Genomic DNA, 13,617 nt, shown 5'->3' with positions numbered 1-13,617 from the left:
TTTTTAAGCAATAAAGCATTTTTATTTTTTATTGTTTTTAATGATTACAAATTTTTATTTATTTTATGGAGGGGGGAGGAGCAAGGAGAGAGGGAGAAAGAGTCTCAAGCAAACTCCATGCTGAGTGCAGAGCCCCATGTGGGATTCAATCCCATGACCCCAAGATCAAAATCTGAGCTGAAACCAAGAGTCTGATGCTCAACTGACTGTGCTACCTGGGTACCTGCAATAAAGTATATTTTTTTAAGATTTATTTATTTGTTTTGAGAGAGAGAGAGAAAGAGCGTGAGCGTGTGCATGAGAGAGAAAGCACATGCATGAGAAAGAGCAGGGCAAGAGGAGACAGAGAATCTCAAGCAGACTCCCCACAGTGTGCAGAGCCCAACATAGGGCTTGATTTGATGACCCATGAGATCATGACCAGAGCTGAAATCAAGAGTCCGATGGTTAACTGACTGAGCCCCACAGGTGCTCCTGCAATAAAGTATTTTAAAATTAAGATATTTACATTGTTCTTTCAGATATAATGCTACTGCATACTTTAACAGACTAAAGTATAGTGTAAACATAACTTTATAAATGTACTGGGAAAGCAAAAAAATTATCTGACTCACTTCATTGTGATACTCGCTTTACTGCAGTGATCTGGAGCTGAACCTGCAGAACTTCTGAGGTGTATTTGTATTTTCACTATTATCGTTAACCTATCCAGTCAAACATTTGCTATCTATGCTTCTACATTTAGTCTGCTGAGTACTACTGGAGTAACAATTAAGACATATATAAAACTATATAGGTTAAGTCAACAGTTTCTGGTCTCTAACCTGAGCTGAATCATCAACACCTCTTGGAAAGCCTTTTATTTGTCATGAGAGAGGCCACAGAATTGAAAGAATATTTTCAGATATTTTATTTCAATAAAACAACATACGCTCTAATCTCTCTAATATAAAAATCTCAGTAAAGTGTATGTCTAGCCTATGCTTGAATACATTCAGCGAGAAGAAAGTCACTATCCACCAAAGCTGACTATTCCATCCTCTATTATTATGAAAACATTCCTTCTTACATTAAGTTAAAATCAGGATTGCTAACGCCTACCCATCATCCAAAGTTTTAACCTTAAAAGTTATAGAACAAGCCAAATTATGCTTCAAATATTTGAAGATGCTTCTCATGAAAGTCTTCTTAAAAGTAGACAGCCCTCAGTCCTTCAATCACTTCCCATATGCTAGAGTTGCAAATTACTTTATCTGCAAGTTCTCCAAGTCAGTTTTAGTTTACTTAATCCTGTTTTGAAATGCATATGCTCAGAATGGTATACAGTATCAACTTCCTTATTCTAAATAATATGTTTCTAGTAATTTAGCCTAAAACTAAAGTCCTTACTATTAGGTTTGCTGTTATGAAGAAATATCCAAATTGTTCTTTAAAACAACTAAGTTTTAATTAAACCTCTTGGGAAAATAGCAGGTCAAAACAGGATTGGCCACATATGAAAGCCACTGATTCTCTTGTCAGAAACATTGCTTGTGTAGGAAAAATTTGTGTTTTGATGAAAAATTATGCATTACGTGGAGTAGGGTTAGTTCTGTAACTATTCAACTCTATCTTTGCAGCAAGAAAGAAGCCATAGTCAATATGTAAATGAACAGGAATGGCTATGTTCTAATAAAACCATTTACCAAAAAAAATGGGGGTGGGAACATTTGGCTGATAGCCATAAATTCGAATACCCCTACTCCAGAACACAACTTTCTAGGTTTTATGGGAGCTATTTTACAACTCTGTAAATTGTAGGTAACTGATAGCAATGTAAAATAATTCTTATCTACAGACCCGTAAAAACATTCTTTTCCGTGAAGGGATGAACAACTATTCTCCACTCTTAATACCTCTACTACCCTGCTCTAAAGAAGAAAAAATAGTTTGGCCTACATTTGAACATTAACTTCCATAATTTTAAAAATTTATTAAATGTTTGCTATTGAATTATAGTTGACATATGTTTTAGTATAGTTTCAGGTATACAATAGGTTTACATAGTGATTTCACAATTCTATATATTACACAATGCTCACCTTGATAAGTATAGTTTTCATTTGTTACCATGTAACGTTATTACAATATTACTGACTGGAAGTATTCCCTATGTTGTACTTTTTATCTCCATGACATTTATTTTGTAACTGAAAGTTTGCATATCTTAATTTCCTTCACCTATTTCATTCACCCCCCCACCTCTGGCAACTATCAGTTTGTTCTCTGTATTTATGAGTCTTTTTCTTCTTTTGTTGTTTTGTTTCATTTCTTTTTTAATCATTTCCATAATTTTGATCTATGACTGTACCTGTTTTTGGATTCTCTTTTGAACTGGTTTAGACACCTTACAAATGTCTTTACTGATGAGATAAAATCTATATACATACTCAGTTTTTATCTGGAGGAGAGTCATGAATTTATGTATTTAATAAATCTATCTTTTAACACATGGAATGTACTGTTGTTCTAGGATAACTAAGATCTGTCTAAACTACCCCTTATTCCACTGTTCATGCTCATGTTCTAGAGCAATTAGGCCATCTCAAATAGTTTCCTTGGGTCCAGTTTATAAATTCTCTTATATATCTGGAACCAAAATTTAACCTTCCTAAGAAACACCTGTATTTTTTTTTTAAAGATGTTATTTATTTATTTGACAGAGATCACAAGTAGGCAGAGCAGCAGGCAGAGAGAGAGAGGAAGGGAAGCAGGCTCCCTGCCGAGCATAGACAGCCCGATGTGGGGCTCGATTCCAGGACTCTGGGATCATGACCTGAGCCGAAGGCAGAGGCTTTAACCCACTGAGCCACCCAGGCACCCCAGAAACACCTGTATTTTTTATCCTGCCATGTGTGCAACCTGCAACCCTTACAGGATAAAAGTCTTTGGTTAAGCATTCAAGCAACATTCTTACAATTCAAACACCTCACACCATTCCTCAAAATAAGTATTTCATTCAAACCAAACTAAAATGTTACTATTCCTAGAATACACACTCACTTTTTTATTCATTCAAAGTACATTCATTCAAAAGGTTATCACTGAAACCTTCAATTTGTCAGGCAAAAAGTAGCTGATGAAAATACAACAAACAGCCATTGACCCTGCCCTCACAAAGCTTATAGTTTCAGTGGGAGAAAATGAAGGAAGCAGCTACAAAAGGTGTTGGATATTATTACTTCTATTTATATTGGTCATATGTTCTCTTTCCCTAAGATGTCTTCCTCTCTACTTGGTCAAATTTTACCCATTCTCCAAGATTTTAGAGTTGTACACTTCCTTTGCAAAATCTTCTCTGTATCAAAAATCACATTAATTTCATTCTCAGTTTTTTTTCCTCTTCTGAGTTCTAACTCACATCTGTGCCACTTTCTTGAGATTTACTACAAGTTATCTTATCATTCTAATAAATTTTCTGTGTGTACAGAGCTAGTGTCCCCCATCTAGAATATAAGCTTCTTGAGGACGGACGGTAAATCTTTTATTCTGTTGCCTGGTCCAGATCCTTATACCTGGTAAAACAAGAAAATTCTTGTTGATTCCTTATCTCTTAATCAAGTCTTATAGTGTGTGAAGCCCTTTCCTTGATATTTTTCGCCCACTAAGAAGCAGGAGAGAAAAGATGAAACATTTAAATTGTAAGTGAATTTGGTTTGCTTAAAATGGAAGTTGCAATAGATTTTTAAAAAATTGAGAATGCAGTAATTAAGGGCATAATAGTTTTTAGATAATAAGGGATTCTTATTAAAAATAAAGAACACTAAAAATGCTAAAATCTGGCCAATAAAATGTTAAAATGCAATGAACACATTATGCTGTGGAATATGGATCTGTAATTACTATTATGTAATCTGTGCAAAACTCCCATTATTTGATTAAAGGAGTTTTGAAATAAAATAAATCACTTAAGGAATTTATTTTAAATGTATAAAAATTTATAAAAAAAGACCTCAAACCAAATGAAATCTAAAGATGAAACAATTAGGATTACTAATACTTTAATACTTTAAAACACATTAAACGTTCTGTGTTAACTTAATTTTATGAGTAAAAGCAACGATAGGGTTCAGGATATACCACCTCCAAACATGGTACCTTGGCATATTGGATATTTTAAGATGAGGAGTTTGAGAAACTGCCAGGAGCAAGAAGGTCATTCTAAGTGTCCCCTCCCAGGCCCTACTTCCCTAAAATAGGCCATAATATCCTCATGTGAGAGATGCCATTCCTATGCCAGGAGGAAAGGAACATCCTATATCCAAAGACAAAGGGATGTCAAGAAGAATCCTAAGAAATAGGCCTTATTAAATTTCCCCTAGTTTACTACAGTCACCTCATATTCCTTAATCTGTTCATATTCTTCCATGACTATCCACTCTTAATCAAACCTAGCATAAATATACCTAAGTCTGTGTCTTTGCCTTCATTTCCTTATGAAGACTCTCCTAAAACTTACATTAAATAAAACTTACATTAAATGCTTTTCTCCTGTTAATCGGTCTTTGTCAGTCTGCTTTTCAGACCCAGATAGGAATCTTAAGAGGGTTGAGGAAAACTTTTCTTCCCTATGGGCAGTAAGATTTTCTCATGTTCTTATGGATATCTTAGGCTAGGTAATTATTCCATAGGCTTCATCCTTTAGGGGTTTCTCTAAATATACTGTCAGAAATCACCTCATCAAGCAACACAGTTAAACTCCAGAACTATTTGTTCTTACTGTCTAAGGTTAATAGTCCTCCTTAGGAAAGCAGCCTTATGGGGAGGAGGGGGAGGCAGGAGAAAGAAAAACAGAAATAGCCACACCACAAGAATCTTTTATTAAGCAACCTGTCCACATGAATACCTATTTATATTACATCTTTTACAAAAGCAAAAGCAAAAACAAAAACATCCTTTCCTTTCTCCAGTGGACTACTCTGGCTGAAAATCAAATTAACACATAAAGCATTGGTGTACTTCTGGGCTGTATTCTGTTCCAGTGTTCTATTTCTCAATCAGGCCAGTACTATGCTGCCTAAGTACCACAACTGTGTATCATCAGGTGTTAAAGTCAGGTAGAATACATTCTCTAGCAGTGCTCTTCACTCTTCATTTTTAAAAAAACTAAGCTGTTACTTACATACAATAAAATGTTCAGTTCTTAAGTGAACTACTCAATCAGTTTTGATGAATGCATATCAAGACAGACATTTCTATTACTTCAGCAATGGGGTCCCTTTATAGAAGAACCCTCCTATTGGCAACCACTGATTTGATTTTTATCAACAAAGGATAGCTCTGCCTATTACAGACGTTCATATTAGTGGAACCATACAGTATTTTTGAGATGTGGCCTGTTTTTAGCACAGCATTACCGAGATCATTAGATCATTCCATTTTATTGCTGAATGACATTTAGTGTATGAACATGATATGGTTCATTTATCCACTATCCTCTTGATGAATATCTGTGTTTCCAGTTTTAGGCTAAAGTGCGTAAAACTGTTACAAACATTTTTGAGAAAAAAGCTTTTTGTGAACAATGTTTCACTTGGATAAATACCTGGGAGTAAACTGCTGAGTCATGGGGCTGATACATGTTTAACTTTATAAGAAACTGCCAGTTTTCTAAAGTCATTATATCATTTTACAGTCCCACCAACAATGCAACATCTTTTTGATTTTAGCTATTCTGGGTAGTTGTATATTGGTTTTAATTTTCAAGTGTCTAACAGCTAATAATGTGGAACTTGTAACGTGATTACCCATTTGTATTTTTCTTTTCTTTTCTTTTCTTTTTTTGTTAAGATTTTGTTTATTTATTTTTGAGAGCGAGAGAGTGAGTGGGAGGGAGAGGGAGATCGAATCTGAAGCAGGCTCTGTGTTGAGCAAAGAACCTGCAGGGGGCATGATCCCACAAGGGTGAGATCATGACCTGAGCCAAAACCAAGGCTCATCCTATTTGCATATCTTATGTGAAGTGTCTCTTCAAGTGTTTTGCCTATACATTTATTTACTTTTAAAGCTGGGTCCACACCCAATGTGGAGCCCAATGCAGCACCTAAACTCATGACCCTGAGATCAATACCTGAGCTGTAATCAAGAGTCAGATGTTTAAATGACTCAGTGAACCAGTGAACCAAATTTATTTATCTGAGAGAGGGAGAGAGAGGGCCCGGGATTCTGGAATCATGACCTGAGCTGAAGGTAAGACACTTAACAGATTGAGCCACCCAGGTGCCCCTTTACTATTGATTAAGTTCAATTTATCAGTTTTTCTTTCATGTTTGATGCTTTTATTATGTGTTCCCTATGAAATTTTGTTTACCTGTATGTGGCAAAGACACTCATCTATTTTTTCCCCAGCAGCTTTATTACTTTAGCTTTCATATTTAAGTCCATTATCTATCTCAAATTTGTTTGCCTACGGTATAAGGTAAGGCTTTAAGTTCTTTCCTTTCTTTTCCATACTGATAATTCAGTTGTTCAGAACTGTACATTAGAGATTTCTTTCTTCTCACTGAGTTGCTAGGGTGCTGTTATCAAATATCATTTAGCATAAAGGTGTGGGTCCCTTTCTGGATTCTATTCTGTTCATGATCTGTCAGTCTTTATACTATACCATCTTGATTAGTATTGCTCTATACTAAGTCTTGAAATCAGGTATAAAATAAGTCCTTTCTCCTTTCTTTTTGGATTGTTTTGGCACTTCTTAATCCTATGCCTTTTCCAATTAACTTTTATTTTTGTGTTAATTAACTTTCCCCCAGAATTTTTATTTAAATTTTAGTTAACACATAGGACAATATTGGTTTCAGGAGTATAATTCAGTGGTTCATACAACACCCAGTGCTCGTCATAACAAGTGCCCTCCTTAATACCCACTACCCATCTAACCCATCCCCTACCTCCCTCCCTCCATTACCCCTCAGTTTGTTCTTTATCATTAAGAGTCTCTTATGGTTGGTTTCCCGCTCTTGATTTTTACTCCCCTTGCCATATGTTCATGTTTTCTTTCTTGAATTCCACAAATAAGTAAAATCATGTGCTATTTGTCTTTCTCTGACTGACATATTTCACTTAGCATAATACACTCCAGCTCCATCCACGGCACTGCAATGACAAGATTTCCTTCTTTTTGATGACTGAATAATATTCCACTGTTTATATAAATCTTCTTTATTCATTCATCAGTAAGGACATTTGGGCTCTCTCCATAGTTTGCCTATTGTTTATAATGCTGCTATAAACATTAGGGTGTGTACCCCCCTTTGAATCTGTATTTGTATTCTTTGGGTAAATACCTAGAAGTATAATTGCTGGATCATAGGGTAGTTCTATTTTTTTTTTTTAAAGATTTTATTTATTTATTTGAAAGACAGAGATTTCAAGTAGGCAGAGAGGCAGGGAGGGAGAGAGTTGGAAGCAGGCTATCTGCTGAGCAGAGAGCCCGATGTGGGGCTTGATCCCAGGACCCTGAGACCATGACCTTAGCCAAAGGCAGAGGCTTTAACCCACTGAGCCACCCAGGCCTAGGGCAGTTCTATTTTTAACTTTTTGAGGAAACTTCATATTGTTCTCCAGAGTGGCTGCACTGATTGCATTCCCACCAACAGTTTAAGAGGGTTCCTCTTTCTCTGCATCCTTGCTAACACCTGTTGTTTCTTATGTTAATTTTAGCCATTCTGACAGGTGTGAGGTGGTATTCTTATCATGGTTTTGATTTGTATTTGTATTTCACTGATGATGAGTGATGTTGAGCATCTTTTCATGTGCCTGTTAGCACACAATAATCTTGTCAATGTCTAAAAGAGTCTGCTAGAATCCTGATTGGGACTACATTAAATCTATAGCCTAATGGAACTGACATCTAAATGATACTGAGTTTTCCAATTCATATCTATTTATTTATATCTATTTATATATCTATTTATTTAGATACTCTTTGATTTCTCCCAGCAATATTTTACAGTTTTCACCGTTGAAGTCTTACAATCTTTTGCTAAATGTATCCCTCAGTACTTTATGCTTTCTGATGTAACTACAAATAGTACTTTTTTGTTAATTTCATTTTCTAATTGTTCTTTGCTGGTGTGTAGAAATACAATTAATTTTTAGATTACTTTATATCCTGTGAAAAAGTTAAAGGTTTATCAGTTCTGAAAGTTTTCATGATGATTCATTCAGATTTCCCATGTACACAAACATGTCATCTGCAAATTCAGCTTAATTTATTCCTTTTCCAATTGTCTTTTTTTCCCTTGCCTTATTATACTAGCACATAAAGTTCAAGTAATAAGAATGGAAATTCTTATCTTGTTCCTAATATGGGGGGCACATTTAGTTTTTCACCATTAAATATGCCGTTAGTTATAGAGCTTTCATTTATGTCTTTTATCAAACTGAGGAAGCTGCTTTCTATGGTTAGTTTGTTGTGAGGTTTTATCATGAATTATTTCATTTTTGTTGTGTACCTTTTCTACATCTATGGAAATGATCACATTGTATTTCTCCTCACTTCTGTTAATGTGTCTGAACTAAACTGACTGATTTTCAAATGTTCGGCCAAACTTATGTGTGCGGTTGTATTGCTCATCTCATAAAATGAGCTGTAAAGTGTTTTCTCCTTCTCTATTTTCTAAAATAGTTTGTATAAGATTGGTATTTTTTTCCCTGAACATTTTAAAAAATTCACCAATGAAACCATGACCCTCAAGCTTTTTTTGTGGGTTTTCTCTCACAATTTTTTGTCCCCCCACATTTCTTTCTTATTTTATTTTACTTTAATTCCAGTATAGTTAACACATAGTGTTATATTAATTTCAGGTGTACAATATAGTGATTCAATAATTCCATACATTACCTGGTGCTCATCACTCTTTGTAAAGAATTTTTGAAATGAATTTATTTTCACTAATAGATGCACAGCTATTCAGACTCTTTTATCTTATCCCTTTGGCAAGTATTCCTCAAGAAATTTATTTCACCTAAGTTGTCAAACTTATTCACAATATTTCTTTATCATCTTTTTCATGTATATATGGTTTACAATGATGACCTCCTTTCTATTCCAGATATTGGTAAATTGTGTTCTTTCCCCTTCTTCTCTTTCCCACTTTGTCTTAATCAGTCTAGCTAGAAGGTATTAATTTATTTATTTATTTTATTTATGTATTTATTTATTTTTTAAAAGATTTTATTTATTTATTTGACAGAGAGAGATCACAAGTAGGCAGAGAGGCAGGCAGAGAGGGGAAGCAGGCTCCCCGCTGAGCAGAGAGCCCGATGCGGGGCTCGATCCCAGGACCCCGAGATCATGACCTGAGCAGAAGGCAGAGGCTTAACCCACTGAGCTACCCAGGCACCCCTTAATTTTTTTTTTTTTTTTAAGATTTTATTTAGAAAGAGACACACACAGAGAGGAAACATAAGCAGGGGGGGAGGGACAGGGAGAAGCAGGCTCCCAGCTGTGCAGAGAGCCCAATGTGGGGCTCAATCCCATGACCCTGGGATCGTGACCTGAGCCGAAGGCAGACGCTTAATGACTGAGCCACCCAGGCAGCCCTAGTAATTATTAATTTTATGGATCTTTTAAAATAACCAAATTCTGGTTTTGTTGCTTTTTCTATTAATTCTGTAATATTGCATTGATTCCTTCTCTTATTTGTATGATTTCCACCCTTCTATTTATTTTGTGCTTCATTTTCTAGCTTCTTAGGGCAGAACCTCAGGCTATATAATTCAGATTTTTTTTTTTTTTAATACAAGCACTTAAAGCTATACCTTTTCTTCTAGGCACTGTTTTAGCTGCACCAACAGATTTTGCTGTATCATATTTCACTATAATTCAGTTAGAGGTAGTTTCCTAATTCCCTTCTAATTTTTTAAAACCACAGATTATTTGTACATGGGGTGTTTATTTTTCAAATATTTGGTGTTTTCTTAATTATCTTACTAACTTCTAATTTAGTTCTCTTCTGGTCACTCAATATGCTGTAGGATTTAAAATCTTTTCAATTTATTGACACCAGTTTTATGGATTAGCACATGATTCAATCCTGCTGAATAGAACATATACCCTCAAAATGAATGTATATTCTTCATTTGTTGGGAACAGTTTTGTAAATATTAATAAGGTCAAGGTAGTTGATAGTAAATGAACTAAGCTTTTTGTCTAGTTATTCTGTCAATTGCTAAGAGAGATATTCAAACATTTAACTATAGTTTTGTATTTACTTCTCTCTTGAATTCTGTCAATATTTTCTTCATTTATTTTAAAGCTCTTAGATTATTTACCTGAAGTTTTTATCATTATGTATCATTTATCATTGTTATATCTTCCTGATATATTGACACTTTTATAATGTTCTCATTATCGAATGTCTGTATTTGTGAGACTGGTTATAATGGGAAAAGAGGATGATTAATAAGCAAATGGTATGGGTAAATTTCCAAATAACTAAGTGCTACCTGAATTTAAAGTTGTCATTTCCTAAAGCAAATAATACCTAAGTGCTGATGAAACTTAAATCTCTTTGGAAAAAAAAAAAAAGCTCCTGCCTCTTCTGGGTTTGAACACTTGGAGAAAAACTTACATAAACTACTTGAATACATACTTGTTTTACAGGTATCAGTGAAAAACTTGTAATGATAAAAGGATTTTTCACATCATGGTGCAGTATTATACCTATAGTTAATAACAATGTTGGCTTCTATGTTCTGTGTCAAGTCAATTAAAAAAATTTGATTGCAGAATGATCTATCAGTGTTTCCAGTAATACCACTACACCAGTTTCCTTTTAATGGCTCATCAGTTATGGGATTGCCATGAAAGTAATATGAGGAGACTAATTTAGCAACATATTATTACATCATCTTAACATGAAGTAAGGCCCATCAGGCATTATTAAATTAGACTGAATTTTGTAGAATGTCAGCAGCATTTTATGTACATTAATAGGAGAGTTAATGTTCCTTTGAGAATTATGTTGAAGAGAAATGGTTTCAAAGTGGTGTTTGGATAGAATTTTGCAGTCACTGTTTACATTTCCTTCTATTATCATTGTGTGGTTAAGATTTTTATGTCACTTGTGAACACGTAAGACAAAATGGCAGCCAATTTGTTGTTTTAGTGTATTGTTTTCTCTGACCCCTGATAGCAAATACTGTTTGGAATACAGGTTTTCCTTTGAATAGGAGTTATGCGTCTTTTTTAACTCTTGAATACCCTGAGTTTACTATTTAGGCCTCAAATCAGCTGGTGCCATCCATTATTTTGTCTAGCAACTGCAGCATAGTGAGAGCTAAGTAACAATAATAAATAGCAAGGCGATTGTTCCTTTCACAGTGAGGAATTCTTTTACTTGTTTTAAGAGCCTTCCTATCTTCACTGATGCCATCTGTCTTTGTTGCCATAAAACCTCTCCTCTGTGCTGAATTTTGGGCTTCCTCTTTGGGGCTCATGCACTGGTTCTTTGAATACTTTACAAATAAATCTTTCCCTCATTGGAATACCTTTACATTTCTTGCAATAACAATACTGTTATTTAACATTTCATACCTCCCGGTAACATTGTTTCTCTTTTCCACAGGCCTACCTGATCTCTCCAAAATGTTATAAACAATTGTTAAACAGTGATCTTATGGTTTCTTCCTTTGTTATTCTCTGTAGATGTTTATATTTGTCATATACAGAAGAACTGGGTTTCTCAAAGCATAATCCCCAACACATGTGAATTAGCATCACCTGGGGCACTTGTTTAAAATATAAATTCCCAGGTCCCTCCTCGTCCAAATTAAAATGAAAGGGTAGTAAGGGGACAGACCTGGAACCTGATACTGTTATGCTGCAGTATTAAAGTGTCAACCCTGTGTTTAGAAAGTTTACCACTTGCTAGATGCATGCCCTTGAGCAAATTACTTAATACTTCTGGAGAGCATCCATTTCCAATCTGAAAAATGGGTATTGTTAAAGGGATTAAATGTGATCATGTTTAATTCAACGCCTGGCTCAGTTCTCAGTAAATGGGTGCAATTGTTATTACAGTGCTATGTACCTAGGTTTAAAAAAAATATTTTCTGATATGAGAATTAAAACTAGTATTGTAGGGGCGCCTGGGTGGCTCAGTGGGTTAAAGCCTCTGCCTTCGGCTCCGGTCATGATCCCAGGGTCCTGGGATCGAGCCCCACATTGGGCTCTCTGCTCAGCAGGGAGACTGCTTCCTCTTCTCTCTCTGCCTGCCTCTCTGCCTACTTGTGATCTCTATCTGTCAAATAAATATATAAAATCTTAAAAAAAAAACCTAGGATTGTACACCTCAAATTAATATAACACTGTATGTTAATTATACTGGATTTAAAAAAACAAAAATCCTGAGAAGAAAGGAATTAAACCTGGTATAAACACATATTAATCTTTGGAAAAACTGTTAAGATTTGTCTTCTCAAAACTTGAGAATTATATAAATAGAGCTTACCACTAATCCTAACTAAATAGCAATACTTTTGCCAAGGGAGTATAAAAAATGTTAAGTGGAAACTCATTAATATAAGCATTAGCTGATATATTAGATGCAGCTGTATTTTCTAAGAGCTTACAACCGTTTCCCCCTCAAATTTAGCAATAGTATTAACATTAGAACAGTGGCTCTCAAATCTTTTGGTCTCTTAAAAATAATATTAAGGATTCAAAATGGCTTCTGTGAAGTTTATTGCAGGAATGCAAGGATGATTTAACATACCAAAAAAAATCACTGCAAGTTACCCTATTATAATACCACTATTGGGCACTGTTTCAACTCATCCTCTGCTCCAGCATTTATCCATGTGCGCTCTTACATGCACTGTCCACATACAACACTTCCCAATCTATGTACAGAGGATGGAGAGAATAAAGGAGGAAAGAACCACTGGAGTTATGAGTTACTGGCCTGCGATGGGGTTGTGCCAAGGATATTCTCTCATTTCCTAAAGCCAAGTGAGAACTCCAAGAGATTCGATACAGGACACTTCATGGAATAACAATAATGACCTTTCCTGATGAAACTGTGAATGTAACGACTTGAACCAACAATACAAAAAACATCCCCCAAAACACAAAATAGCTTTTGTTTTGTAGGTTATATGAATGGGAAAAAAATTAAATATGGATTTATTTTGTAAAATGCTTCCACAAGTACATGGAATTTAACCTTCATAGACCTATAAAGTAGGATGAAACAAAACTGCTAATTCTATTTTTCAAATGAGGAAATCAATGCAGAGATGGGATTGAAGGTTAAATGGCTTGTCTTAGGATCATTGGCCAGTAGCTTGTAAAGATGGAATTTGAACCTAGGTCTTCTGTGAATGGCACAATTACAGGATATATATATATTAAATGTAGTAGTACTGTTAGAATGAGAATTAAAATGGACTGACATGACCATGTCTAAAATTAGGGCAGACCTCATGAAAAGCATATAGACAGCAGAAAACAAATTTCATATATTCTGCCTTCCTATTCTTTTTGGCTTGGTTCTGATGGGAATCTAGAGGTGAACTGAGTGTTCAGGATTCTCTCTAAAGATATGGGGAAATAAGCAGAGAAGATGGCCA

The 13,617-nt window shown here is 35.0% G+C and overlaps 1 protein-coding gene across 3 annotated transcripts in view; it reads right to left on the bottom strand.

Annotated features, from left to right (window-relative positions):
• Positions 1 to 13,617, bottom strand: part of TCF12 (transcription factor 12) — a 378,601-nt gene that overhangs the window by 100,124 nt on the left and 264,860 nt on the right. The gene's annotated exons all lie outside the window — the stretch shown is intronic.

Source organism: Martes martes, assembly GCF_963455335.1.
Source record: "Martes martes genome assembly, chromosome: 7".
NCBI classification, from domain to species: domain Eukaryota; kingdom Metazoa; phylum Chordata; class Mammalia; order Carnivora; family Mustelidae; genus Martes; species Martes martes.
This window is presented reverse-complemented; position numbering and strand designations above follow the sequence as displayed.